The sequence below is a fragment of the Salarias fasciatus genome, chromosome 7 (genome assembly GCF_902148845.1).
Source record: "Salarias fasciatus chromosome 7, fSalaFa1.1, whole genome shotgun sequence".
In the NCBI taxonomy this organism is placed as follows: domain Eukaryota; kingdom Metazoa; phylum Chordata; class Actinopteri; order Blenniiformes; family Blenniidae; genus Salarias; species Salarias fasciatus.
Window position 1 is genome coordinate 8,295,466 of NC_043751.1, and position 25,486 is coordinate 8,320,951.

General features: G+C 50.8%; 1 pseudogene; it reads right to left on the reverse strand.

Moving 5' to 3' along the window:
• Positions 1–15,452: 15,452 nt before the first annotated feature.
• Positions 15,453–25,484, reverse strand: LOC115391940 (carbohydrate sulfotransferase 1-like; annotated as a pseudogene).
• Positions 25,485–25,486: the final 2 nt, after the last annotated feature.

A 25,486-nucleotide genomic window follows, 5' to 3' on the forward strand; every position in this document is an offset into this window, starting at 1 on the left:
TGACACTAACTCTACACTATGTACACAAAGATTTATGATTTATGGAAAAAGTACCTGTTATAACTGGACCGTTCCACCTCACACTAATAGTACTCCACCCCAGGATGACACTCAGAAAAGATCAACTTCATCTGATGTGGAATTTCAGAATAAAAGCCCTCTCAACTTTGACACTTACTGTACATTATGTACACAAGGATTAGTAGTTTACAGAAAAACTAGCAGTTATAACTGGACTGTTCCACCTCAAACTGATGGTACTCCGCTCCAGGAAAACACTCACAAAAGATCAACTCCATCTGATGTGCAATTTCAGAATAAAAGCCCTCTCAACTTTGACACTAACTCTACACTATGTACACAAGGATTAGTAGTTTACGGAAAAACTGCCAGTTATAACTGGACCGTTCCACCTCACACTGAGTGTACTCCACCCCGGGATGACACTCACAAAAGATCAACTCCATCTGATGTGGAATTTCAGAATAAAAGCCCTCCCAACTTTGACACTAACTTTACTGTACATTATGTACACAAGGATTAGTAGTTTACGGAAAAACTAGCAGTTATAACTTGACCGTTCCACCACAAACTGATAGTACTCCACCCCAGGATGACACTCAGAAAAGATCAACTCCATCTGATGTGGAATTTCAGAATAAAAGCCCAAGGATTAGTAGTTTACGGAAAACCTAGCAGTTATCACTGGACCGTTCCACCTCACACTGAGTGTACTCCACCCCAGAATGACACTCACAAAAGATCAACTCCATCTGATGTGGAATTTCAGAATAAAAGCCCTCCCAACTTTGACACTAACTGTACTTTATGTACACAAGGATTAGTAGTTTACGGAAAAACTAGCAGTTATATGTGGACCGTTCCACCACAAACTGATAGTACTCCACCCCAGGATGACAGTCAGAAAAGATCAACTCCATCTGATGTGGAATTTCAGAATAAAAGCCCTCTCAACTTTGACACTCACTCTACACTATGTACACAAGGATTAGTAGTTTACGGAAAAACTAGCAGTTATCACTGGACCGTTCCACCTCACACTGAGTGTACTCCACCCCAGAATGACACTCACTAAAGATCAACTCCATCTGATGTGGAATTTCAGAGTAAAAGCCCTCTCAACTTTGACACTAATTGTACTTTATGTACACAAGGATTAGTAGTTTACGGAAAAACTAGCAGTTATAACTGGACCGTTCCACCTCACACTGAGTGTAGTCCACCCCAGAATGTCACTCAGAAAAGATCAACTCCATCTGATGTGGAATTTCAGAATAAAAGCCCTCTCAACTTTGACACTAACTGTACTGTATGTACACAAAGATTTATGCTTCATGGAAAAAGGACCTGTTATAACTGGACCGTTCCACCTCAAACTGATAGTACTCCACCGCAGGATGACACTCAGAAAAGATCAACTCCATCTAATGTGGAATTTCAGAATGAAAGCCCTCTCAACTTTGACACTAACTCTACACTATGTACACAATGATTTATGCTTTATGGGAAAAGTACCTGTTATAACTGGACCGTTCCACCTCAAACTGATAGTACTCCACCCCAGGATGACACTCAGAAAAGATCAACTCCATCTGATGTGGAATTTCAGAATAAAATCCCTCTCAACGTTGACACTAACTTTACACTATGTACACAAAGATTTATGCTTTATGGAAAAAATACCAGTTTTAACTGGACCGTTCCACCTCAAACTGATAGTACTCCGCCCCAGGAAAGCACTCACAAAAGATCAACTCCATCTGATGTGGAATTTCAGAATAAAAGCCCTCTCAACTTTGACACTAACTCTACACTATGTACACAAAGATTTATGCTTTATGGGGAAAACTACCAGTTATAATTTGTAGTTACAGGACGTAACTCCAGTTCTATGAGTAAGTGCGTGTTCACCTACGGGCTTTGCTATTGGTTTTCCTCTTTGGTGCAGCCAATCCACTGAGACAACAGAAAACTCAACGCACCAATCCACGCCGCGTGATGGCGCATCAGCACGCCCCTCCCTGAGGGTATATACCGAGCTGGCTGCGGTCTATTCTCCCTTCTTCTTCCTCAGCCCTTGAGACATCAAGAAGCCACAAGATTCTTCGGATCAAGATTCTATGGATCAAGACTGCATGGATTCACCGGCCCGTGAAATGTCGCCAACGGACATCGGGTGCTTCACCTGCCGCTCCTGCGGCGCTCCGCTCATTTAGCAGGATCACCACGAGTGCTGCTTCATCTGCCTCGGCTGGCAGCATCACCACCAGCGGTCCTTCTGCCCGGCCTGCCTCGCTCTGCCAATTGAAGAAAGTTAGCGGCGAGCAGCCTTCATGGGCTCCACCTACCTCGGTTCCCGACCGCGAGGACGCCGCCGCCGCCGCCCGCGCCTTTGCCAAGTATGACTGGGCCAAGGTCAGCGGCAGCATCAGCAGCAGCGTCTCGGTGTCGCGGAGGTCGACTCAACATGATGACTCCGTCTCCACCTTCTCTCGAGCCAGCCGCCAGGACGCCGCCCACGAGCCTGTGGAGCACCTCGCGAGGGCTCTTCATGTCTGCTGTCGAGCGCACTGGCCTCGCGCTGCCGCCGCAGCCTCCGGAGCCGGCTCAGCGCGCAACACTCGGGCTAGCAACCCAGTCATGGACTCGTTCCCGGACTGCGGTGCTGTGTTCCGCTGTGCCATCTTTCCAAGCTAACGTGCAGCAGGATTGGGGTACGCCACTCACCGCCAAGGGGCCGGTGAAAGGCTACCGCGAATATTGTTGTGTGGACGGCTGGCCGCCGGTCTCTGGAGTACCTGCTATTGAGGACTCCGTCAGACTGTGCCTTCTCCCAAGATCCTCCGCCTGGCCTAGTGGAAAGCCCATGCTGCTGTCAGAGAGGGACAGGCGCATGGCGGGCTTCCTGGACAGAGGTTACGCTCGCGGCAATCAAACGTTTGCCCTAGCCAACAATATGACCTTTCTACTGGGCTCCATTGACAAGATATGCCACGAGAGATCCCTGTTATCCGCTGATGACATTGAGGAGATTCAGAACACGGCCGAGGTCCTGATGCGAATGTGCCGCACCATCGGCATCAATGGAGGCCGCGTCATGGACAATGCACAGCTTGCCATGAGGCACCTGTGGCTTGGTCTCTCCTCACTCTCCGAGCGGGACCAGCGAGAAGTCCTGAGGCTCCCCCTGTCCACCTCTTCTCTTTTTGGACCTGACATACAGGTCATCATCGAGCGCCTGGAGGCGGTGGCACGAGGCTCAGTGCAGCTTGCCCCGCACCTGCAGCCCTGCCATGAGCCGCACCCGCAGCGAAGAAGTTCTGCGGAGCAGCGGCGTCCAGCCCCCTGGAGTTCACCGGCACCTAGCCAGACCCGGCCGTCTCCTGCCGACCTTCCTCCCGGGGCGCTGACCAGCCAAGACGGTCCCGCGCTCCCGAGCCGCGGAGCACCCCGTCTGCTCGTCCTGCATCTGCTGTTAAAAATGTAAATGAAGGCCGTCAGGCCCGTTACATCTCTCAAAGAGCAGCAATCCTCCCCTTTTCCCGTGTTTGCATGACTGAAGCATGTCAAGCTCGACAGGGCCCTTTCCTCCCTTCTCTCACTACGTGATTGTGGAGGAGGGACGTGGTTTGCTCTCGGCTGCAGGAGAGAGGGAGGTGGGGAAGCGGCTCAGGGAGCGAGGGCAAAAGTGCAGCAGGTGTTGGCGATTGATTGATGACTGTCTTCCCTGCTAGAAGTAGTGTGCTGGAGCAGCGCGCGGGAGAGAGGAGCACAGCTGCACTGGCAGCAGGAGACTGGAGGAGCCAGCGCACGCAAGCCAGAAAAGGCTGGAGTCTGGGACGACCAGGACGGGAACTGCACGGAGTAGCCGTGCCAGCCCGGGTTCTCGCTGATGCGCGTCCCAGTCCCGGCATCATTACTGAGGTCAGCGGCTCGAGAAACTTGGGGATCATGTCTCTGCCGGGTTTGTCCCCAACAAAGCGCTGGTCCGCGGCCCTGAAGCAACCACCCGCGCTAATTCATGGGACACCCCCTCCACTGCCCTTTCGCCGGGGGCCCCGTCTCCCGAGGCCGGGAGGACGGGTGGGCCATCCCCGCAGGCCGTGGTACAGCCACTCACGCTCCGCTTCCAGACGTGGTGTGCTATGTTGGGACCGTTTTCTCCCTGGTTGTCCAGGACGCTGAGAAGTTGCTATGCCCTGCAGTTCGCCTGTCGTCCGCCTCTCTTCAACAGCATCCTCCGTACGCAGCTCGCATGCCCTGCTGGGGCAGCCGCTCTCGAAGCAGAAGTGTTCTTCCTTCTCCGCCGGGGTGCGGTACGGACCTGAGCGGGGAGGAGGTGCACTCGGGCTTTTATTCCCCCTACTTCTTGGTTCCCAAGAAGAGCGGAGGTATGAGACCCATTCTGGACCTGCGGGTCATGAACGCTCACATAGCCACCAGGAGATTCCGCATGCTGACGGTCAAGCACCTCCTGGAGAGCATCCACCCTGGGGACTGGATGACGTCGGTCGACCTCACGGACGCCTACTTCCACATATCCATTCTGAGGGGAGGCACCGAACCTTCCTGCAGTTTTTCAATACAACCGGCTCCCCTTCGGCTACTCTCTCGCTCCTTGCACCTTCACCAAGTGTGTCGAGGCGGCGCTGGAGCCGATTCGTCGTCATGGTCTGAGGATCCTCAACTACATCGACAACTCCCAGATAGCAAAATTCTTATGGCCCATATCTGGCCCATACCTGACATGTTCATATGGCCCACATACCGCGTGGAATGATGGCACTTGGGAGGTCTGCTCCTGTTTGCCAAAAGTGGGCCACAACCAAGCCTTCACAATGCCAGATGTCAACCAAAAACAGGCCAAATCTATCAGAACTCAACCGAATGTGGGCCACTAACAAAATTCTTTTGTGCATAGTGGTCCAAATTTGGGTGAGTGCTGATTTATTTGGTCTCTTCTTGGCTGACATTTGGCGCTGCTGGTTTTGGTTGTGGCTCACTTTTGGCAAACAACTGTGGACCACCTTTGTGCCATCATTCCATATCGTATATGGGCCAGAATAAAAGTGTACAGTGGCCCATATTTGGTTGAGTTCTGGTACATTTGGCCTGTTTTTGGTTGACATCTGGCATTGTGAAGGCTTGGTTGTGGCCCACTTTTGGCACACGGGAGCGGACCTCCCAAGTGCCATCAGTCCATGCAGTATGTGGGCCATATGAACATGTCAGGTATGGGCCAGATATGGGCCATAAGAATTTTGCTATCTGGGTTGGACCCGGTCTCCTGTGCTATTGGTGAAGTTTTGGAGTTTCTCCAGGCCCTGCTGGACAGCAGTCGCACTGCATCCACTCTAGCGGTGTTTGCATCAGCCATTACGGCGGGTCAAGGCGGCTTTGGCCGTTTCTCTGCACGCAGTCACCCACTGGTGAAGTGGTTTCTGCGAGGGGCGTGTCGGCTACGGCCACTCCCCAGGCATGTGGTCTCTCCATGGGACCTCCAAACGGTGTTGGAGAGTCTTAAAGGACCCCCTTTGAGCCTTTGGAGCAGGCGGAGGACCGCTTTCTCTCCTTTAAGGCCGCCATCTTGTTAGTGCTAGCATCCGCCAAGAGAGTTGGGGATCTCCGCGCTCTGTCGGTCCACCCCTCCTGTATGGTGTTCAGCCAGGATGGGGGACTCGTGCACCTCTGGCCTAACCCGACCTTTCATGCCAAGGTGATCACTTCTGACTTCCGGTCGTGAGTGATCCGGATCAGAACGCTTAGCTCCCTGCCTGGCTTGTCTGGGGACGATCCACGGCTGCGGTCACTGTGCCCAGTCAGGGCCCTGCGTTACTATGTCCAGCGCACAGCTAGCTTTCGCACTACGGACCAGCTGTTTGTGAGGTTTGGAGCCAGTGGACGTGAAGCCCCGCCTACCTCTCAGCGTCTCGCCCACTGGGTAGGGGGCGCTATTGCAGCTGCCTACGAGGCACAGAATCTCTCGCCGCCGGCAGTGATTCGTGCTCATTCCACACGGAGTGTGGCTGCCTCTGTGGCCCTGTGCAGGGGGGTCACGGTGGGTGACATCTGCCAGGCTGCCTCCTGGGCCTCTGCGTCCACTTTTGTGCATTCATATCTGTGCGGATATGTGCACAGACTCTGTGGCCATATCGGTTTTCAGCGCGAACACGAGTTCCGTCGCTTAACCGTGTTGGTCCCTGTGGCCCGGCAGCTGCATCCCGAGTGGGGTCGCAGCCCAGGGATTTCTCCACCTGCCGTTCGAGCTTTGCCTTGGCTGGCGGATGTTGTGACCCTGTCGGTGTTCAACGGGAACAGGTGTTCTGCCGCTTGACCGTGTTGGTCTCTGTGGCCCAGCTGCTGCGTCCCGAGTGGGGTCGCAGACCAGGGTTTTTCCCCGCCTGCCGTTTTGGCTCTGCCGCGGCTTGCGGATGTTGTGACCGTGGCGGTGCTTAGCGGGAACAGGAGTTCTGCCGCCTACCGTATTGGTTCTTCTAGCCAGGCTGCCGCGAGGGGTTTTCCTGGCCTGCCGCTGTGGCTTTGCCCCGGCCGGCGTGTGTGTGTCGCTGTGGCGATGCTTGTGCACATCGCGGGTGGTGCTTCGATGTCCGCCTCATTCCTCCGGAGTTCTGCGGCCGTTCTGGACGTATGGTTTGTTTACTTCCGCCGTCCACACCAATCCTGTCAGCATGCCAGCTGGGAGTACATTCATCCCTACGGCCTCCGCCTTGGTGAGTACCAATAGCGAAGCCTGTAGGTGGGCTAAGCACTTACGAAATAACATTAGAAGTTACTGGACGTAACTCCATTTCTATGAGTAAGTGCGTGCCCACCTACCTGCTGGCCCAGCTGTCTGCTTCCCTGACTTGACTGAATTCAGAAGAAGGGAGAGTAGACAGCTGCTGGCTCGTGATATACCCTCGGCGAGGGGGGTGGTACTGCGCCATCACGCAGCGGGAATTGGTGCGTCATGTTTTCTGTTGTCTCAGTGGATTGAGGGAGTACCCAATCGAGGACCCTATAGAAGTACCAATAGCGAAGCCCGTAGGTGGGCACGCACTTACCCATAGAACTGGAGTTACGTCCTGTAACTACTAATTATGACTGGTAGTTTTTCCATAAAGCATAAATCTTTGTGTACATACAGTACAGTTAGTGTCAAAGTTGAGAGGGCTTTTATTCTGAAATTCCACATCAGATGGAGTTGATCTTTTCTGAGTGTCATCCTGGGGTGGAGTACTATTAGTGTGAGGTGGAACGGTCCAGTTATAACAAGTACTTTTTCCATGAATCATAAATCTTTGTGTACATAGTGTAGAGTACGTGTCAAAGTTGAGAGGGCTTTTATTCTGAAATTCCACATCAGATGGAGTTGATCTTTTCTGAGTGTCATCCTGGGGCGGAGTACTATTAGTGTGAGGTGGAACGGTCCAGTTATAACAGGTACTTTTTCCATGAATCATAAATCTTTGTGTACATAGTGTAGAGGGCTTTTATTCTGAAATTCCACATCAGATAGAGTTGATCTTTTCTGAGTGTCATCCTGGGGTGGAGTACTATTAGTGTGAGGTGGAGCGGTCCAGTTATAACAGGTACTTTTTCCATGAATCATAAATCTTTGTGTACATAGTGTAGAGGGCTTTTATTCTGAAATTCCACATCAGATAGAGTTGATCTTTTCTGAGTGTCATCCTGGGGTGGAGTACTATTAGTGTGAGGTGGAGCGGTCCAGTTATAACAGGTACTTTTTCCATAAATCATAAATCTTTGTGTACATAGTGTAGAGTTAGTGTCAAAGTTGAGAGGGCTTTTATTCTGAAATTCCACATCAGATGGATTTGATCTTTTCTGAGTGTCATCCTGGGGTGGAGTACACTCAGTGTGAGGTGGAACGGTCCAGTTATAACTGCTAGTTTTTCCGTAAACTACTAATTCTTGTGTACATAAAGTACAGTTAGTGTCAGATTTGGGAGGGCTTTTATTCTGAAATTCCACATCAGATGGAGTTGATCTTTTCTGAGTGTCATCCTGGGGTGGAGTACTATTAGTTTGAGGTGGAATGGTCCAGTTATAACAGGTAGTTTTTCCATAAAGCATAAATCTTTGTTTGGTCTAGGAGTATGATTCTCACTTTGGGGGTGTGAGAGGTCCCGGGTTCATTTCCCGGACGAGCCCCCACTATGTTACGTCCCCCCCCCCCCTTTAGATGTTATAGTTGGCCAAGCTTGGAGCGGGGGGGGGGGGGGGAACGCAACGCTTACGCGCAGGCCTACTGGCTGATGTAAATGCTTCAGGTGGTGTGCGGACGAAGCAAGGTGCAGCACAAAAGAGTTTGGGTGGCCTTTTCCCCAAAGGAAAAGGGAATTTATATAACAAAAGATAAAACAGAAGCAACGTTACAAACAAACTCACAAGATACAACAAAAATGCCAGAATGCAGCCAGCAGGCTTTAAACAACAAAACGTAATGAGCCTAAACAAAAAAATCTGGCAAACAGCAAAAATGGGGAGAGCTAACGGAGGGCAGGCGGACGTTAGGAGAAGGGCCCTGTGGGCGGTGCCACTAAACACAAAAACCCTAATCTTCTCCTACACCTCAACCCTATGACCCTAACTATCTTACCCAGTGACTAGCCCTAACTCACTAACTATGCCTGAACCTTACCTACCTGCTACAGAAGATCGTGGCAGCCGCCCACACTTACCTAGTGTGTATATACAGAAAGTCACCTACGTGCAGAAATGTAGACCCCGGGGTGTCTTACCTGGAGCCCTTCTCCAGGGAAGAAGACAATACAGAGAATGGGGTTGACTACAAAACACACTAGGTGGGGACAGGCAGGGTTTAACAAAAATAAGTCCTCAAATAGTAGCTTTGGCTGAGGAGGGCAAAAACAAGATGTCTCAAACTTTAGTCAAAGCGTCAAAAAGCTCTCCAAGAGATGCAGTGATCTCTCTCTCACAGACAGACAGACGGGGAGAAACACAGGGTGCAAAACAATATATAGGGGCAGGACTGGAGGTTGATTGGTTGATCGGCTGATGGGATGATTGGCGACAGGTGTCCAGGATGGCTGCTGGCTGGAAAGGTGAGGTCTTGGCTGAAGGCTGGGAAAGGAAAGAAAAACACCACAACTGGACACCTGGGGGAGACAAACAGGATCAAACCCATGACACACAAAGGCAGCAGCCGTAACATACATACAGTTCAGAAAGTGTCAAAGTTGAGAGGGCTTTTATTCTGAAATTCCACATCAGACAGAGCTGATTTTTTTCTGAGTGTCATCCTGGGGTGGAGTACTGTCAGTGTGAGGTGGAACGGTCCAGTTATAACTGCTAGTTTTTTCGTTAACTACTAATCCTTGCATACATAAAGTACAGTTAGTGTCAAAGTTGAGAGACTTCTATTCTGAAATTCAACATCAGATGGAACTGTTACTTTCTGGGTGTAATCCTGGGGTGGAGTACTATCATTGTGAGGTGGAACGGTCCAGTTATAACATGTAGCTTTTTTTTTTTTTTAATGTTCACTTTTGGCCTAATGTAACTGAAATACGACCGTGTAAAATGCTTTTACTTTGAAAGACTACGTGATATTGACGTGCGCATTTCTGAAGTCCTCGGGTTTTGTGGAAGGTTGCTTTTACTTTGAAATGAGGCGTTTGTTGCTATTACCGTAATGTGCCATCAATGCGCACACCGCAAAACAACTTGTGGGCTGGCTTGACCAAGTGTTTGTAGTTGTGTGCTGGCTTGACCTGCCCCTTAGTGGCTGGATGTATGAACAACGCCTCCAGTCTTCAGAACAGCCGCCCCCAAATTTGCCTCCGCAAATATGCAGTATCCAGACTGACACTGTCCATCCTCTTCTGGAGCTGCTGGGAGTCTGACGAGACGACTCACAGGCCGAACAGAAGTTCTGCCCTGGACTTGAACTTCTGCAGTGCGTATCAGGCCATCAGCCCCAGGGAAGACCTTGCTTATCTTCTCAACCGGCCACGACGCCCTGGAGAGTTGTGGGTCAATGATCATCACCACAGTGTCCACCTGAAGAGGTGAAGTGTCTGCCTGCCACTTGGACCTCGTTTGAAGCCAACCCAGTCTCAAGGCAATTCGTGCTAGGAGTCACGTAAATTAATCTATTGAATCGCATCCCGGAGCACGATTTGCACTTTTTTTCGTGTCCACGTCACTCTTTTTAAACTAATACATTTCAATGAGAGTCGCCTGGCCACGCCCCCCTCGCGATTAAACGAGGCATAAACTATTGTTTCTTTTATCCGGACACTCAAATAATATCCAGCATTACTGTTATTGCCCTGTCCACGCTGAAGGTAACTTCAAAGATGTGTGCACCCACATAGCTGAACAGGAAAATGCTGGAAACATCGCGATCATATCCACTCAAATATAAAAGGGGAGAAAAAAATTATCCACTCTCTGTATGGTCGAAAAACATATTGGCGATCTACGTGGTTACATTCTCAGTTCAAATGTGTTCAAAAGTGAGCAAAGCGACATATCAAAGCGACTTTGACCGGGGAGGAACGGACATGCAGTGCAGGAGGCACCTACGAAAATGGTTTATGCACCAAATCATCCGTGCTTCCACATCTGCCCGGGACCCTGTGCCAAAATCATCTTATAGACTGTCAATGGACAAAAATCATTGATCCAGAGAGTGGGACAGTCGGTATCGCGAGAACACAAGATCTCGCAGGAATAGCAACATTAGCGGTCACACGGTTGCTGGCAAATAACAGAAATAAATCCAGATCGATATGTTTCTTCACTCTCAATTCATAAGACACGCATTACACTTTACCAGTAGCACATGTTCAGCTGCTCATACGGTTTATTGGCGTTCATAAGCTCATAGACGTAACCCTACGTTCAAACCCCATACGGAACTACAAAATATGTGACCCTAAGTAGAAGAGTAAAACACACAAAAAAAAGTACATTTAGGGGTTTAGAGTGATGAGGAACATGCTTCTTTGGATTATTTTTTGAAATAAAACTGACATACGTAAGTGAAATTTAGTTTTTACCACATATCGTGATGCCCCCTGCTGGTGATAATATCAAGTCAAACCTGACAGGATAGTGGAGTTCAAGAGCTTTGTATAACAGTTGGTCCCATGATTCTAGCATTTTTCATTGTCAAAATAGAAGCTTTAAAAGAAGCGCCAAAGTCAAAGTTCAAAGGTCAATATCTCTGAGCAGGAGCAAATTCAAACTTCCAGTCTGCCATAATCTTACTCCCCTGATCAAGTCCTTTACAATGATGTATCATGCTTAGTCTCATGACATATTTTTAATTTTCCCTCTTTTGGAACCAGCCTTGTTTGACATGTACGTTTCAGGGACACATGTGAGGCTCGACAGGATGAAAAGTGATTGAATTGAATTTATCTCAAATATAGTATATCTCCCCCTAGAACTGCCACCTTAACGTGGTGGGGGAGTTTGAGAGCCCGCATGATCCCAGGAGCTATGTTGCCGGGGGGCTTTATGCCCCCTAGTAGGGTCTCCCATGGCAAACAGGTCCTGGGTGACGGGCCAGACTGAGAGCAGTTCAAAACCCCCTATGAGCAGAAAAAGAACAAAGGTCGTTACGTCGCCCGGTATGGCGCAGCCGGGGCCCCACCCTGGAGCCAGGCCTGGGGTTGGGGCTCGTAAGCGAGCGCCTGGTGGCCGGGTCTTTGCCCACGGGGCCCAGCCGGGCTCAGCCCGAAGGGACGACGTGGGCCTGACCTCCGGTGGGCTCACCACCCACCGAGGGAACCGTAGGGGCCGGGTGCAGTGTGGATTGGGTGGCAGCCGACGGCAGGGTGCCCGGCGACCCGATCCTCGGACACAGAGACTGGCTCTAGGGACATGGAATGTCACCTCGTTGGCGGGGAAGGAGCCCGAGCTTGTGAGGGAGGTTGAGAGGTACCGGCTAGATATAGTCGGGCTCACCTCCACACATAGCCTGGGCTCTGGAACCCAACCTCTCGAGAAGGGCTGGACTCTCCACTTCTCTGGCGTTGCCCACGGTGAGAGGCGGCGGGCTGGTGTGGGTTTGCTTGTAGCCCCACAGCTCAGCCGCCATGTGTTGGACTTCACTCCAGTGAACGAGAGGGTTGCATCCCTGCACCTTCGGGTCGGGGATAGGTGCCTCACTGTTGTCTCGGCTTACGGGCTGAACAGCAGTGCAGAGTACCCGGCCTTCTTGGAGTCCCTGGGAGGGGTGCTGGATAGTGCTCCGACTGGGGACTCCATTGTTCTACTGGGGGACTTCAACGCCCACGTGGGCAGTGACAGTGAGACCTGGAAGGGGGTGATTGGATCGCACGGCCTCCCCGATCTGAACCCGAGTGGTGTTCTGTTATTGGACTTCTGTGCTAGTCACAGTTTGTCCATAACGAACACCATGTTCGAGCACAGGGGTGTCCATAAGTGCACTTGGCACCAGGACACCCGAGGTCGGAGGTCGATGATCGACTTTGTTGTCGTGTCATCTGACCGGCCGCGTGTTTTGGACACTCGGGCGAAGAGAGGGGCAGAGCTGTTGACCGATCACCACCTGGTGGTGAGTTGGATTCGCTGGCGGAGGAGGAAACCGGACAGACTTGGCAGACCCGAACGTGTTGTGAGGGTCTGCTGGGAACGTCTGGCGGAACCCTCTGTCAGCGTGGCTTTCAACTCCCACCTCCGGGAGAGCTTCTCTCATGTCCCGAGGGAGGCTGGGGACATTGAGTCTGAGTGGACCATGTTCTCCACCTCCATTGTCGAAGCAGCTGCTCGGAGCTGTGGTCGTAACGTCTCCGGTGCCTGTCGTGGCGGCAACCCCCGAACCCGGTGGTGGACACCGGAAGTAAGGGCTGCCATCAAGCTGAAGAAGGAGTCCTATCGAGCCTTGCTGGCTCATGGGACTCCCGAAGCAGCTGACGGGTACCGGCAGGCCAAGCGAACTGCAGCCCGAGCAGTTGTGGAGGCAAAAACTCGGGTCTGGGAGGAGTTCGGGGAGGCCATGGAGGAGGACTATCGGTCGGCCTCGAAGAAATTCTGGCAAACCGTCCGGCGCCTCAGGAGGGGAAAGCAGGTCTCCGCCAACACTGTTTACAGTGGAGGTGTGGAGCTGCTGACCTCAACTGGGGATATTGTTGGACGGTGGAAGGAATGCTTTGAGGACCTCCTCAATCCCGTCGCCACGTCTTCCGTGGAGGAAGCAGAGGCTGAGGTCTCAGAGGTGGACTCGTCCATCACCCAAGCTGAAGTCACTGAGGTGGTTGGCAAGCTCCTCGGTGGCAAGGCACCGGGGGTGGATGAGATTCGGCCTGAGTACCTTAAGTCTCTGGATGTGCAGGGACTGTCTTGGTTGACACGTCTCTGCAACATCGCGTGGCTGTCGGGGACGGTGCCTCTGGATTGGCAGACCGGGGTGGTGGTCCCCCTGTTTAAAAAGGGGGACCGGAGGGTGTGCTCCAACTATAGGAGGATTACACTCCTCAGCCTCCCCGGGAAAGTCTATTCTAGGGTACTGGAGAGGAGGATCCGACCGATAGTCGAACCTCGGATCCAGGAGGAACAATGCGGTTTTCGTCCTGGTCGTGGAACAGTGGACCAGCTCTATACCCTGCATAGGGTGCTCGAGGGTTCGTGGGAGTTTGCCCAACCAGTCCACATGTGTTTTGTGGATTTGGAGAAGGCATTCGACCGTGTCCCTCGTGGTGTCTTGTGGGGGGTGCTCCGGGAATACGGAGTCCGGGGCCCCTTGCTAAGGGCCGTCCGGTCTTTGTATGACAGGAGTAGGAGTCTGGTCCGCATTGCTGGCAGTAAGTCGGACCTGATCCCGGTGCATGTTGGACTCTGGCAGGGCTGCCCTTTGTCACCGGTTCTGTTCATAATCTTCATGGACAGAATTTCTAGGTGCAGCCAGGGGCCGGAGGGGGTCCGGTTCGGGAACCACAGGATTTCATCTCTGCTTTTTGCAGATGATGTTGTCCTGTTGGCTTTATCGAACCCGGACCTACAGCATGCACTGGGGCTGTTCGCAGCCGAGTGTGAAGCGGCAGGGATGAGGATCAGCACCTCCAAATCCGAGGCCATGGTCCTCGACCGGAGGAAGGTGGCTTGCCCCCTCCAGGTTGGTGGAGAGACCCTAGTCCAAGTGGAGGAGTTCAAGTATCTTGGGGTCTTGTTCACGAGTGGGGGACGGATGGAGCGTGAGGTTGACAGGCGGATCGGTGCAGCGGCTGCAGTGATGCAGTCGCTGTATCGGTCCGTCGTGGTGAAGAAGGAGCTGAGCCGAAAGGCGAAGCTCTCCATTTACCGGTCAATCTACGTTCCCACCCTCACCTATGGTCATGAGCTTTGGGTCATGACCGAAAGGACAAGATCCCGGATACAAGCGGCCGAAATGAGCTTCCTCCGTAGGGTGGCTGGGCGCTCCCTTAGAGATAGGGTGAGGAGCTCAGTCACCAGGGAGGAGCTTGGAGTAGAGCCGCTACTCCTCCACATCGAGAGGAACCAGCTGAGGTGGCTCGGACATCTGTTTAGGATGCCTCCTGGACGCCTCCCTGGGGAGGTGTTCCGGGCATGTCCCACTGGGAGGAGACCCCGGGGAAGACCCAGGACACGCTGGAGAGACTATGTCTCTCGGCTGGCCTGGGAACGCCTTGGGATCCTCCCAGAGGAGCTGGAGGAAGTGTCTGGGGACAGGGAAGTCTGGGCATCCCTGCTGAGACTGCTGCCCCCGCGACCCGGCCCCGGATAAGCGGTAGAAAATGGATGGATGGATGGATATAGTGGCCAAATTCTTCATTGAGAACGTTGTTTGAACTTACTGGAATGCTTTGTTGTCATTTTGGGTCTCTTCTTAAAATCTACACAGTTGATCCTCACATGTGTCCCTGAAATGTACATGTCAAACAAGGCTGGTTCCAAAAGAGGGAACATTAAAAATATGTCATGAGACGAAGCATGATACATCATTGTAAAGGACTTGATCAGGGGAGTAAGATTATGGCAGACTGGAAGTTTGAATTTGCTGATGTGACTGTAACTGAGCAGATAGAAACAAACTGTGGGTTTTGTTTGACTCAGAGGGAAACTACCTTGATTTCTACCTTCACTGTTTTGCTTTTTCCTGGACAGACTAACTGAAAAGGGGCCGGCAGCCTACATTCTCCTTCATTCTGCGGTCAACACCCACCTGGTCAATCTGTAGATTCTAGATTCTACAAACCAGAGATCACAGTGACCGACCGCCATCAATTTGAACAGGAGGTGATTAAAAGGGAAACAACATCCATGTTTATCAGCTGATTGTCATTGAACACATTCTCCTGACGTCACCAACCAGAGGCTGTCGTCTGCCTTTCAGATCGACCACGATTTCCCGATCGATCCGTCCCGTCCCATCCTGCTGCTCGCCTGGACGACCTTTAAACCACGGGCGGGAACGTCCTGTCCTCCACCAGGGAGTGCGAGAGGTTCCTCAGTTCTCTGGGGTGAAAGACGGCCTTGTAGCCCAGGAGGCCCAGCAGCGGCTGGCAGGCGGTCTGCGTGTACGCCACCATGTCGAAGGACAGCTTCACCCTCCAGTTCTCGGCGTTGGCGGCGGAGTCTCGCACCGTGGTGAACTACTGGCGGGACAACAGGTCGCTGCTGCCCCGCGTGTTGTTGGTGATCCAGTCCTCCACGCCGGGGTGCAGAACCAGACCCAGGAAGCTGTAGAGCTCCCGGGCCTTCTGGAGAGGGAACCGGGCCAGGTCTTCATACCTGGAGGAGGGAAAATGGAAATCCATGTAACTGTAGAATTACATGTTGAAATTCAAATTTTCCAGCTCCTGATCTCTGCAGTTCTGTGAGTTATCCTTTCCTGTAGAGGTCACAGGTCACAGGCGGCGAGCCCTCTCACCTCAGCAGCATGTACCTCCCCTTCAGCCAGGGCGGCTTGGCCAGGCTGGTGGACACAGAGTGCAGGAAGTCCTCGCACACGGTGTTGATCTGACCCAGGTCCAGGTTGTGCGGCCGCCGTCCGGTCGCTCTCCAGTGACGCCACAGCCGGTACGTGTCCCGGAAGGTTTCGATACGAGACGCCAGAATGCCACGAGGGTCCCGGACCAGCTGGACCACCTGAGGCCCACAAACACAGTCAGAGGGAATTTTAAAAACACCATCTGGGTTATTTTTTAGTCACAAAATGTGAAGAATGTCTGTGTTTCACACTGTAATCAACCCGTCTCACAGCAGAAAGATCTTGACCAAAGCTGACTGAAACTGGGGGCTGGTTCTACAAAGCTCCACCTCCTGTTCTACTTTTAGAGAACCGAGGAACCTCCAGCAGGCCAGCACTCTGAGAATGAAGCACTCTCCTGGGCCCATATGGGACTAGTAGCTCTTTATGATATGATGGTTCCTGGTTGTTCAGAGCTTTATACGTTAAATGGGTAGCACTTTATAATACGGCCCGCGTCTTACAGAGTAACTTCCCTTCTCTTATAGTGTAGTTTCCTCAACTGTGAAGGTAACTGTCGGACATGTACAAGTTATTTCGCGGAACCCGAGGAGTACTTACACCTGTGTCTGACAGCGTAAGCTCGCTGTTGAGCTGAAGTAAACGTGCTTTAGTGAGAACAGCACAGTAAAAAGGCAGACATCAGCGGTGTTGGCAGCTATGAAAGATGGCGGAGAGGCAGAGCGACACGTCTTCAACTTCAAGCAGAAGAAGTTCACGGACATCATGCTCGACAGCCAGCGCCACAGCACGTGCCCGTGCTAAAGCAGAGGCCGCCAAAGTAAGAGCAGCTTATGCCGACCAAGGAGCTCGACTCAAGATAGAGAAAGCAGAGAAACAGCTAGCCGCAGCTAAATATGATGCAGAGTTGGAAGCACTCACCCTCAAGCGTGAAGCAGAGGCAGCCGTTGCAGAGGCTGAAGTCTTGGAAGCTATTGAACTAAAAGGAGACTTTAAAGTGTTGGATGCCATCACAGAAGAAGAAAAAATAGAACGCACGAGTGAGTTTGTCAAGTCACAAACCGAATTCTACTCTGGTAAAGGTGGGTCACCTACACCTGTCACCCCTCTTCCACAAGTCTATGATGACGGCAGCCATCCAGAAGACCAGGCTCAGGTAACCCACAGTAAAAAGCCATCATGTCTTGACTCTATGAACAGGCCAAGACAGTTTGACCATCAAGCGGTGAGTAAACCATTCTCTATGAAAAGTGAATGCCAGCTCTCATGTGAAGAATATGACTACCAGAGACATCCAAGCAGGCCTCACCCAAATCTAAATGTTTCAGCCCAGCCTTTCACTCCCCACACCACTCCAACAGCTCATGGTAATTCAGCTGCAACCGAACCTCTCATTCAGCTCCTCGCTCGCCGAGACTTGGTGAGCTCCAGCCTGTACCAGTTTGATGACAGACCTGAAAATTACCGTGCTTGGATTTACTGACAAAATGGCTCGGTAAAGAAGGATGTGAGAAGGATGTGGTCTGTGCATGTGAATAATCCAGCAGCAGCACTCACAAAAGCATGGAGAAGACTCCATGAATGTTATGCAGCACCAGAAATAATAGAAAGATCCCTATTCAAGAGGCTGGATGAATTTCCACGGGTGTCAGCTAAAGAAAACAAAAGGCTACAGGAACTTGGTGACCTGCTCATGGAGCTTCAGTGTGCAAAGGAGGATGGTGATCTCTTGGGATTGTCATATTTAGACACTGCACGAAGCATAAATCCCATTGTTGAGAAACTGCCGTATGCACTTCAAGAAAAGTGGGTGTCCGCTGGCTCCAGTTGGAAAGAAGAAAATGGTGGTTCTTTCCCACCATTCGCATACTTCACCAGGTTTGTCTGTCACAAAGCCAGAAAGCGCATTGATCCAAGTTTCATTCTTCCCTGCAGCAGCAACACACCTGTAAAACAAGATAAACTTACCTTTAGAGGTCACAGCTCCAGAAATCCAGTCACAGTTCACAAGACAAACATCTCTTCAGAGAACTTGGATACAGAACCAGTAAAGAGCGATACTGACATAGCCAGAACATGTCCAATCCACAACAAGCCACACTCTCTTCAGAAGTGCAGGGCATTTAGGAATAAACCGTTGCCTGACAGGAAGAATTTTCTCAAAGAAAAGAGAATATGTTTCAGATGTGTATCTTCATCCTCTCATATGGCAAAGGACTGCAAAAAAAGCAGTAAAGTGTGCTGAGTGCAACAGCAGCTTGCATGAAACAGCCATGCATCCCGGACCAGTCCTGCAGCCATCCCGGCCTACTTCATCGCCAACAGATAACGGCGGGGAGGGAGAAGAAGACCGTGCTAACGAAGCCATTGTTAGCTCCAGTTGCACAGAAATATGCGGTCTGGGCCAAGCTGGCAGATCATGCTCCAAGATCTGTCTTGTAAAACTGCATCCAAAGGGTTTTTGGGACAAAGCTATCAAGGCTTATGTAATTATAGATGACCAAAGCAACCGCTCATTGGCAAGATCTGACTTCTTTGATTTGTTTGACATACAGGTTGAACCATCTTCATACTGCCTCAAGACATGTTCCGGCATGGTCGAGACATCCGGCAGGAAAGCTGAGGGATTTGTGATCGAGTCGCTCTACAGCAATGTCAGTATCCATCTGCCACCGCTTATCGAATGCAACGAGATCATCAACAACAGGTCAGAGATCCCCACACCAGATGCAGCCATGCACCACCCACACCTAAGGAAGATTGCTGAATACATCCCACATTTAGACCCACAAGCAGAGATATTACTGTTGCTTGGCAGAGATGTCATCAGAGTGCATAAAGTAAGAGAACAAGTCAGTGGGCCACACAATGCTCCCTTCGCCCAACGTCTGGACTTAGGCTGGGTGCTCATAGGAGATGTATGCCTGGGCAACGCGCACAAACCCGTGGTCACAACGTTTAAGACCAACGTGTTAGAAAATGGCCGCCCATCAATCCTCCGACCCTGCACAAACTTTCTGCACGTTAAAGAGAAAACCTCCCAAGGCAGGGAGTCACGTGATAGTTTCTTCAGGGCGAGCAAGAGTAAAGAAAAGACGATCGGACAGACAGTATTCAACAGAACCGAATCAGACAATAAGCCAGCTCCCTCCATTGAAGACGCAATCTTCATAAAAATGATGGATGAGGAAGTCTATAAGGACGAGGCTAACAACTGGGTTGCTCCACTACCGTTCAGAAAGCCACGTCAAAGACTACCAAACAACAGACAACAGGCAGTTGATCGCTTCACAGTTCTCCAGAAAACTCTGAGAAAGAACCAACAAATGCATGATCAGTATGTCACCTTCATGAGCAAGATTTTCGAGAATCGCCACGCTGAAGTAGCACCCCCGCTGGGAGAAGATGAAGAATGCTGGTACCTGCCGACGTTTGGAGTGTACCGTCCACAAAAGCCTGGACAAATTCGCGTGGTCTTTGACTCCAGCGCCCAGTTCCACAACATCTCTCTCAACGACGTGCTGCTCACGGGCCCTGACCTCAATAACTCCCTTCTTGGTGTCCTGATCCACTTTCGCAAAGAACAAGTTGCTGCAATGGCTGATGTACAGCAAATGTTCTACTGTTTCCAGGTTCGAGAGGACCACAGGAACTTTCTACGTTTCTTTTGGTACAAAGACAACGACACAACCAAACCAGTCATCGAGTACCGGATGAGAGTCCACGTTTTTGGCAACAGCCCTTCCCCCGCAGTGGCCATATATGGCCTGAGAAGAGCCATCATGGAAGGTGCATGCAGCCATGGAGAAGACACCGTCCAGTTTGTGAAAAGACATTTCTACGTTGATGACAGACTCCTTTCGGTACCAACTGAAACTGAAGCTATTGACCTGCTGAGAAGGACCCAAGCCTCACTGGCTGAATCGAACCTGCGCCTCCATAAATTTGTCTCAAGCAATCCAGCTGTCATGGCAGCCTTCCCACCTGAAGATTGTGCTAAACGTGTGAAAGATTTAGACTTCAGTGATCAAGCCATGCCCGCACAACGTAGCCTGGGACTGTTATGGGAGACAGCAACTGACAGTTTCACTTTCGTTGCATCCTCAGCAGAAAAGCCGTTCACTCGCCGAGGAGTGCTCTCCACAGTTAACAGTGTTTTCGATCCCCTGGGATTGCTGGCTCCTGTTACAATTCAAGGAAGAGCTCTTCTTCGAGAACTCACTGGAGACCAGTCTGCTTGGGACTGCCCAATCCCTGCCAAGATGCTCCCTAAATGGATGGCCTGGCGAGATTCTCTCCAAGACCTCAAAGGTCTGCACATGCCACGTGCATACACGAAAACCTCTCTCTCCAAGGCAGTACACACAGAGCTGTGTGTGTTTTCCGATGCTTCCACAAAGGCAATAGGTGTGGTGGCGTACCTAAAAGCAGTGCAAAGATGGACATGTCGACATCGGCTTCGTGATGGGAAAGTCAAAGTTGGCACCTCAGTCTGAGCCTACCATCCCAAGACTCGAACTTTGTGCTGCTGTCTTAGCTGTGGAAATGGCGGAGCTCATCCAGGATGAGCTTGACATCAACCTGAAGGAAACCAACTTCTACACAGACAGTAAAGTAGTCTTAGGCTACATATGCAATGAGACCAAGAGATTCTTTGTGTACGTCCACAACAGGGTGCAGCGAATCCGTCAGTCCATGAAACCTGCTCAGTGGCACGATGTACACACCGAAGTCAATCCAGCTGACCACGCATCTCGCTCAGTACCCGCATCACATCTGGGAAAGACCACTTGGTTCACTGGACCTGCCTTCCTACGCCAGCATCCTGCAGAAAAGACAAGAAAAGGTCAGCCATTTGAGTTGGTTGAACCTGAAAGTGACATTGAGATACGACCACAGATCAAAACCTACGCCACTCAGCTGAAAGAGAAAGGCCTCACCATTGAAAGATTTCAGAGTTTCTCCACCTTCAGCTCTCTCCTAAGAGGTGTAGCACTCCTGATCCATATTGCACGATCCTTCAGACAAAACAATGGCAAATGCCAAGGATGGCACTTCTGTAACCGACCTCGCACCCCAAACGAGCTGACTCAAGCGAAAGAAGTTGTCCTCAAAGCAACTCAAAGAGCAACTTTCTCAAAAGAACTTGTCGCTCTCCAACAGAGCAACCAAATTTCAAAAGGTAGCAGTCTTCAGCCACTTTGTCCAATCCTCGAAGGTGGCCTGATCTGTGTTGGAGGACGACTCAAGCATGCACATTTGAGTGGAGGAGAAAAGAATCCAGTTATCCTGCCTAAGGACAGCCACGTCTCTCTACTGCTTGTCAGACACCATCATGGCCAAGTGAAACATCAGGTCTGTGGATCTTGGGAGGGAAAAACTCTGATCAACTCGGTCATACACAAATGTGTGACCTGCAGAAAGCTGCGAGGGAAACTCCAACAGCAACGCATGGCAGACTTACCTCCAGAACACCTTCAAACATGTCCTCCTTTCACCTATGTGGGACTGGATGTTTTTGGTCCTTGGTCCATTGTAACAAGACGCACTCGAGGAGGACATGCAGAGAACAAATGGTGGGCTATTATCTTCAGCTGCATGAGTTCAAGGGCCATTCACATTGAAGTAATTGAGTCACTGAGTACATCAAGCTGCATCAATGCTCTTAGGCGCTTCTTCTTCATCAGAGGACCTGCGAAGCAGCTAAGGTCGGATTGTGGGACCAACTTCATAGGAGCCTGCAATGAACTGGGACTCACCCAAGACCAGAGGGGCACCAGTGTACAAAAGTACCTCAGCCAGCAAGGGTGCACTTGGGAGTTCAATCCCCCTCACAGCTCACACATGGGCGGGTCCTGGGAAAGGATGATCGGCATGGGCCGAAGAATCATAGACTCCATGTTGCTTCAAAACAATGTCCATCTGACACACGAAGTGTTGTGCACGCTCATGGCAGAAGTCACAGGGATCATGAACTCAAGACCACTCACTCCTGTGTCTACAGACCCAGACTCTCCATTCATACTCTCACCTTCAATGATTCTCACACAGAAAGCTGGAGTCCCCCCTCCTCTTGGAGACTTCACAGAGAAGGATCTCTACACCAAGCAGTGGAGACAAGTTCAAGCTCTAGCTGACCAGTTTTGGAGACGTTGGAGTCGCGAGTACTTGCCTACCTTGCAGAAGAGAATGAAGTGGACGGAACCTAAAAGAAATCTGCAGGAAGGAGACATCATTCTGCTGAAGGACAATCAAGAAGCTCGCAACAACTGGCCAATGGCAAGGATCACATGCACCTTTCCAGGGAATGATGAGAGAGTTCGAAAGGTGGAAGTGAAGACTGTGGACCAAGGATGCACAAAAACCTTCCACAGACCAGTGACTGAAGTAGTTTTGCTTCTACCGAAAGAAGAATGATGTTCAAAATCTTTATAGTAATTTAGCAGTGACCTCATAAAGGTCAGGCGGGGAGTGTGTTGTTACTTGTTATTCAGAGATGTTTCTTTATCTGACTTTTATTTTGAAAATGCGGGTTTTCCGGAAGTGTTCTTATTTTGAAGGGCCGTTTTCTCAGAGAAACAGGAAGTGTTCAGACACTCACAGAGAAGATGTAAAAATCTCCATGTTTTCAGCTCTCTCTTCTTTCAAAACATCTCTCAACTCCGTTCAAGCAATGCCGTGAGTAATATTTCATGTTAATAAGTTACAGAAAGATAAAACAGATGATAAAATGTGTTAAAAAGTGATTGTTTCTGCATCATATAAAAAGTGTTTGTGTTTCCAATTCTGGCCTGTAATACTCGAGACTGATGGCATGTAACATTATTTTATTTTGTGTATTTCAGTTTTTACTCCATGTCCATGTTGAAATGAAGAGCCTTCAGTAAATGTTCAACTTTACTACACGACTCTGTCATTTTTGGAGTGGAGTTTAGCTCGCTGTTGAGCTGAAGTAAACGCGCTTTAGTGAGAACAGCACACCTATTTTACCCACTGTATGTTCGAATCAAATCAAATCAAACTTTATTTGTAGAGCACTTTTTCATGTTTATAAAAACAACGCAAAGTGCTGAACAGTAAAAACAGTCATAAAAACAAAAGAAAAAAAACCGCACCATCAATCAGTATACACCACACACACACACACACACACACTCTCACACACACACACACACACACACACACACACACACACACACACACACAAACACACACACATGTTTGTACTTATATCGTTGTGAGGACACTCATTGACATAATGCATTTCCTAGCCCCTTACCCTAACCATCAAAAATAAATGCCTAACCCTAACCTATGCCCTAAACCTAACCTAAACCCAATTGTAACCCTAAATCAAAAACCAAGTCTTAACCCTCAAAAAGGCCAAAAAAGGCCTTTTGAAAAGTGAGGACCGGCAAAAATGTCCTCACTCTGTTGGTGAAATACGAATTTTGGTCCTTACTTTTGGGTATGTACAAGAACACACACACACACACACACACACACACACACACACACACACACACACACACACACACACACTCACACTCACACTCACACTCACACTCACACTCACTCTGAATTATTTGCACACAGCAGAAGAGACATGGCATGGCACTAAGCATCATGGGAAAACACTATCAGTGGGGCCATTCACCAGGAGAAGGTGAAGGTCATTAATATTGGGGCCCCAGCGCTCGACCCCCGACCCCGCCAGACCAAGGAGAACCCACACACCGAGGTGTGGAGACCCCCAGGTAGGGCCGGCCTGGACTTCAAAGGCGCCCTAGGCGAGCCCGAGATGAGCGCCCCTTGGGAGCGTGTTTTTCGAGCAGTCCTGAGAGTTGTTGGGGGGGGGGGGGGGGGGTGATGCCAAACGATAAGGACTCGAGCGCAGTGACCCCAGCAGAGGACCGAGACCAACTCCCGGTGTGAAGAACCCCCCTGAAGGAAACACTGGAGTTAAAACAGTTCAAGCAAAATGGGAAATAGATAACAGAGTAAGAGTGGGTAACTCAGTTATTATACATCCATATGTGAAGGAATTGTCGCCACCTGCTGGAGAAATTGTGGAAATGCACATGATTGCCACGTTTTAGCTTCTTGGGACAAATCATGTTATTAAACGTTACTGCAAGAAAACATAATGTAAGAGAGATAAATACTTTTGCTGGTGGCAGGAAAAAAGGCCCTGATGAAAAGATGGCTTTCAAGGGAGAGCTCAACCTGGACCTGAGGAGAATGGAGAGGATAACAGCAGAGTCAGTTTACAAGAAGGATCTATTTGGAAGAAATGGATGGACTATATAATCCCACACAGACCAGACTGTGGCTCTGCTTTAGATAAAGCTTAAAAATACTCATACAACCATTTAAGAAGAAAATCAATCTTAAATAAAAAAGTCAAGCTACTGATGAGACTGGTTCTACCTTCAGGTTGAGTTTGGGGTCTTCCAGCAGGGCTCGGAGGTCGCTGATCTGTGGGATTCGAACCGTCTTGATGGCAGCGTGGCGTTTGGCTCCACAGGCCTCCGCAGCCACGGACAGGCTGAGCGGCCCACACCTCCTCACACACTCGCCCTCGTCGGCCAGCACCAGACTCTGCTCCTTGGCGTCCAGCGAGGCCTCGCACACCGGGGGCAAGCAGAGAGAGCGACCTGCGGACAGAGCCAGGCGGAGGATGAGCGCCGCGCCGCGACCCGCCGGGCGAGCTGCGGGGAGTGGCGGGGTTCTTACTGGCGCCCCGTCTGAAGAGCTTGTCGGTGGCGTGCCGGGCCGGGCGGGGCGGGGCTGGATGTAACCCTCCAGGCCGTCCAGGTGACAGTGGAACAGAGACCTCAGCAGGTCTCTGGCGGCTCCCATCATCACCCTCCTCTCAGCCGGGTTCCAGCTCTGATCCAGGCGGGGGAGCAGCGCCAGCTGGACGTGGTAGAGGGGCTCGAACAGGTAGAAGACCTGGAGTGGAAAGGGAATCTGTGCTGAGCTACTGAAATACTCCTAAACATCAGTTTGTGCTTGAGGGAGGGGTTTCAATCTGGACCAGTCTCTTATTAAGCAGCGGTATGAGGGGATTTTTAAGGTTCTGTCATTTCAAGACTACAAGGAAACAAGGAGCCGTCGGTGACGGTGTGTCCCGCCCTGACCTCCGGGTGCTGGTTGAAGAGCTGACCCACGAAGGAGGATCCGCTCCGGGTGGTGGCCAGGATGAGGATGTGGGTTCTCCTGCTGCTGTTGTAGGCGGGGAGGGAGAAGGACGGAGAAGCAGACGTAGGGGACGGGGCTTCATCGCAGCCCCCCAGAGCCTTCCGGCCCACCGGCGTCAGCTGTCCGAGGCTGCAGTTGACGGCGTGGTCGGTGGGGGCCAGGCCGACGGAGCACAGCAGGTTCAGAGGGTTAGCGGAGAAGGTCCGGATGGCAGTGTACTGGATGGCGATGGACGCCAGAGCCAGCAGCACCATGGACTTCCACGAACACCGCATGGAGGCTGGACAGATG